Source organism: Bombyx mori, chromosome 6 (genome assembly GCF_030269925.1).
Source record: "Bombyx mori chromosome 6, ASM3026992v2".
Lineage (NCBI taxonomy): Eukaryota > Metazoa > Arthropoda > Insecta > Lepidoptera > Bombycidae > Bombyx > Bombyx mori.
Window position 1 is genome coordinate 16003237 of NC_085112.1, and position 5612 is coordinate 16008848.

Consider the following 5612-nt stretch of genomic DNA (forward strand, 5'->3'; position numbering starts at 1 on the left):
TATTATTTCATTATGTTAAAAGTAATTTGAATTATCGCCTATCACTTGCACCGCAGACATGGCACAGCAAAGCTCAGTACAAACAGCGCTTTGAAATGCTTCTACCGATCGTGTTGACTGAGTGTAAAATGATTTTCCTAGCGGTTTTCTTTTGTTGAGGAAAATATTTAAATTTTCATTTTTGAAACTACTTTAGGAATTTATTGACGGTTACTATTTGCATATGTTAAATACTCATATCGTCTGTATTATTAACTTCTTTATGCTGCAACATGTGCTCATGAAAAACCGCTGTTTTCTTTCCCTTTTGATGGTGGGTATGAATGTCCCAGTATAGGGGTGGTGGCGGATGGGGTACGTTTCGTGGGGTATGTTTGGAGGGGAATTAGAGATATGTATGATTAGATTTCTTAAACAAACTGATCAAGTGTAAATACATGTATTTGGTTTGGTAATTTTTTCATGTATATTTCTCATATTTTGAGTACATTGTCTATTATCACGAGCAGTTTTAATCGCAACTTCACAGGTTACGAGAAACAACTCTTACTGTTTTAAAGTTTTACAGATTTTTTTTATTGCTGACATGGGCTTACTGGAAGTAGCCACCACGACCCTGCCTATTTCTGCCGTGAAGCAGTAATGCGTTCAGTTTGTGGGGAAGGCAACCGTTGTACTCTACAACTGAGGCTTAGAACTCAAGTTGGATGGCGGCAATTACTGTAAGCTCGTCGACTCATGTAAGCAACAAAAAGTTTACCTAGTTAGGTACAAGGTTAACCTGGTCTTAAGTGGTCACCGCAGCCGACTTTACGTAATATCGACTACCTAACATACCTGTTAAAATGTAAGATTCTCCGTCCAAGTAGAAAAAAAAACTTTGTTTACCACTTCATTTTTAAATGAATCAGTCTCAATATTTTTTTTATTTTTTTACTATTGCTTAGATGTGTGGACGAGCTCACAGCCCACCTGGTGTTAAGTGGTTACTGGAGCCCATAGACATCTACAACGTAAATGCGCCACACACCTTGAGATATAGTTCTAAGGTCTCAGTATAGTCACAACGGCTGCCCCACCCTTCAAACCGAAACGCATTACTGCTTCACGGCAGAAATAGGCGGGGCGGTGGTACCTATCCGTGCGGACTCACAAGAGGTCCTACCACCAGTAATTATGACATATTTTAAAAAAAAACTTAGTTATCTCAGATACTCAGTTTGTGTCCCTAAAATAGAAGGTCAGTGACCTTTACGGAACGTAAATAACGTTAGCACGGTAACGCTCTACCGTATTTAATCTCATCCTTCATCGTATCTCACTCGACGTATATTACTAATCGTATCTATATATTAATAAGTGTAGCAAAAAGTTTGTATCCTTTTTATGAAAATGAAAATTGCGCGGACGGAGGAGCGTGAAATTTCCCACAATTATAGAAAATGTAGAGATGAAGAGTATGTAGAGAAATGTAGAGAAAAATTATTGATTTTTTTTTAATTTGCAAAAACATACATTAAATCAATTTAAAAAAATAATTATATATTTTATGTGCGTGTGTGTACACACACACACACACATACACACACGCATATACTCTTTTGTTTATTGTTAAAGTCTGTCTACAACTTGAGAACACATTAATATCGTTTTAAAGTGTAGCCTTAGCGAAATTTGTAATTATAGAAGTATAGTCCTTGACAAAATAACCATAATAATGCTCAAAATTATAATTTACATTAATTATGGTCGTATATTGACCATTGAGCGACCACTATTCTGTTTAAATAAATAAGAAGACAAAATAGTCAAGTACTCTTGTTATCTTTTTCTATTGTTTAGTAGCCATCAGCTTAAGTGTCAACAGTTTCTTTTAAAGAAGAAAAGCCGCTATGTTCTATTTTTCAATCAGAGGAGTTAACCGATTTAATTTCTTTGTTTATTTTTTATAGGGTCAGTTTTTTTAAATCTTAATCACAGATCAAAATAGAAAATTAATGTAACGCATAAAACGAAACAAAATCATTTACATATTTGCTCGAATTTCAAATTATTTCATTCATTTCTTTTATTTATTTTAAAGCAGAGCTAATGACCTGCTTAAAGTTTTTGGAACGAAGTTCCTTACGGCAGGCTTGGAGGGGATAGGGATTTTGCTGCGCGACCGAACTGAAAAAAATGTGATAGTAAAACCGTAAGAAAAAATCCGTGGAAAAAAGTGCGTGGAATAAAACCGTTAAATGAGACGTGCGCAGGCGCGACAGTCGTATACACAAGCGAGTAGTGTATAATACCTTTCTCTTTCTCCCTCTTTCTTTTACTTTTACATACTTTCCTGCACTTAAATAAAAACTAATCAGCAAAATTTAAGAGAAAAATCAAGAAAACCTACATAAAATTGAGCACGATTTATTTTTTGCAAATTGTGTCGATTCTATATTAGCCGAAGGAACTTCGTTCCTACCTGGTGTCCCACGACACCACATCTTTCTGTTCTTTTATTTATTTTATTATTTAGACAGGCTATCACGACTGGTGTTTATTATTTAGGCAGACAGGCCACGACTGGTGTTAACTGGTTATCGAGTGGTACCTAATGAACTTCAAAAACATGCCGCCACCCACCATGGAACATGAGGTCTCAGTTTCTATAGTATAACGGTTGTCCGGCACTTCGAACCAGAACGCATTACTGTCTCGCGGCAGAAATGGCTGGGATGGCAGTATCTTCCCGTGCGTGTTGACAAAACGCTCAGAAAGTTATTTTAAATAATAAAAATTCTTAAAAGCTAATAATGTTACGCGCTTAGGTTCGGGATAAATAAAAATTGTACCGAAGTACAAATTAACACTGTACTAGCACTTAAAACACTCACAGAACTATTTAAAATCCTTAATTCACTTCTTCCGCTTCGCTTCAGGTGATCCGTTCACTGTTTCGTCTCGAGTAGTTACAATAATAATTACTAATTGCCTTCGTGCCATCTCTGCAACGCTTTTAGAGTCGATACGACATCCCTAGATTTATCGAGAACATTTCTCACAATTCGAGTAGCTTCGATGTGTGTTTCCGCTATCTGACAATAGATGGCGTTGTACTTCTCAAGTGGTCTTGATGTTACTATAGTTCCTTTGATATTCGTTTCTGCTATTCCTCGATAGATGGCGTTACTCTTCCCGGCATAACAATAATATCTGATTCGTTAAAAGAACCGATGGGTTGGTGTTATTAAATTGTAACTACACATACATTAAGCAAATAATAAGTAAATAAATTTTAGTGTCCTCCGCTGGCTTGCTGGCATAAATTATTATGATCATAAATTAGTGATAAGGAAAGCAAAATCGCGAGTTTTCACTAGTTTCAATTATTACCGCTCTCCTCAAATATTACGGCGCAGATGCTATATCTCTACGCCAATAATACAGAATGTATATTTTAGGATATTCTGTGGGAAATTATCTTAAGAATACGATTAATAATTATAGCATAGCATATGTAATTTAATAAAAAATGGATATTAAGTTTACGTATTCTAAATGACATACCTAAGCATTTTAATACTAAATAAAAAATTTAATTATTATTATAGTACTTAATGAGTGTTCAGGAATGCTAAGTGTCCGTCATGAGGTGTTATAAATAGTACAAATAGTATTCCGACTGATAGATGGTTACGCTAATATTGAATAGATCGAGAACTTTCACTGTCCATTTCTGTAATAAAGCAATCAGACGCTCTGGTGATTGTTAAGGTTATAATAATTTGAAACCCAATACTTTAAGTCTTGCTTCCGTGAGCCAAGATTCTTATTTATATAATTTTAATATTGAATATGGGGACAGTTAAGTTTTCTTAGTTTCCCAAGTTAAACTACAGACATGTAAAGAACAAATTTTATAAGCACTGCAAATAAAAGTAAAGACATATGATACAGACATACATCAGACATAATCGCTAAGGTTCTATGAAAGGGTTTGGAAGAAAGAAAAACTCCACTAAAATCGGTCTAGTTTGAAAATTGTTCTGTCGCAGGAGGTCGTCCGTGTGCAAGAAACGACTTCAAAGGGACAAAGTGGACAAACGATCTCTCACCGAGGGAGGGTCATTGACACTATGGTTCAAATGTAATTGTTTGGAACTTGCACTAAATCATAGGAAGAAATTGAAATAGTTAATAACGCGATTCAGGATTTTTACCCGATTCACTTTTCTAATCTGAGACAGAAACCGATACACATCAAATCTAGAGGTGAAAAGGTTTAAGCGACATTTCGATTAATACGCGACATTTATCTTTGTAATTAAAAGCCTGTTTTATTTGGTACTAGTGATAACTAGTGTTATTGTCGTATTATTTTTTCCAAGTTCTAAAATTTAAATGGCCCTGCTGTAAAGTTGCAAAAATGTTGCTTAGGCCTTTCACCCGTCGAAATACTATAAAATCACAAAACCCCAAATTGAGTCTACTATTAAGTTAACTTCAAAAGCGGCCATGAAACCCACCATGATACCAATAAAATGATTCCAGCGAAAGCGGCCTTTTATGTTCGAAAAACAAATACACCTAACATACGGTACTAATAAAACCGACGAGTGTAGAAATCTTGTGACGTTTTATTATATCTGTCAAAGAATATTTTTTAAGGGATTTTATGACCTGGTAACTAAGACCTTTAAGTCATGTCTTATTTTAATTAATATTCTTATTTTTATGAAAAATGATAATAATTATGGAGTGAAATGAAATGAAGATGATTAATTTGAAACATTAATCAACTGAGACGAAATTAAATGAAATGAAATAAGATGATATGGGATGAAGTATAATCTTAGTAAAATGGTGGTCATTTACTGAGATTTTTTCAGTGGACTAAAATGATCCCATTTACGTCCAGCGGCTTTGTTTCATTTTCCCACATTTGTGCACTTACACAGATATTAAACAGTCTATAAATCACCGTTATTACACATTTAAACCTGAAAAAACACTAAATAGACAAAATCAAACAAATCATAAAACTTCGCTCCTCGCGTTCCCGCCAAAAAGTATGTTAAAGAATATAAATCTACAAGTCTGTTCACTCTTGACAACCGCTTTGCAGGGTTGCTGTTATAATAGAAACGACAAACGGGCTTCATTACCTTGTCTACATAATCAACATTGTTATAAAGTGTAACAGAAAGATCTTTGTAATGTTGTACTTTGGAAGGTGTTAAAGGAAAACGTCTTCTTGCGTGTATTCCATGTTTAATTATCTTCTTAATCATAGTTTACAATTATGTTTCTGGGTGGTCTGCCTTATGGGACATACGAGATTACACCTATTAATTATGTTATATACTAAATGCTATGCTAATACTATGCTATGCTATGCTATAATATATAAGTATACACACTTCACCTGACGCTGTAGATGTTTGATAATAATTCTAAGTAGCGCTTACTGATAAACGTGGTTCCGGATCATAAATTTTCTAGTCAGTTTTCGGTCGAGCATACCACATTATCTATAAAACCTAATTATAGAGCTGAAAATGATAAATAAATTAAATTAATTTTTCCATAATATAGTGCAACCCTGAAGACGAGACTCGTATATATAAATA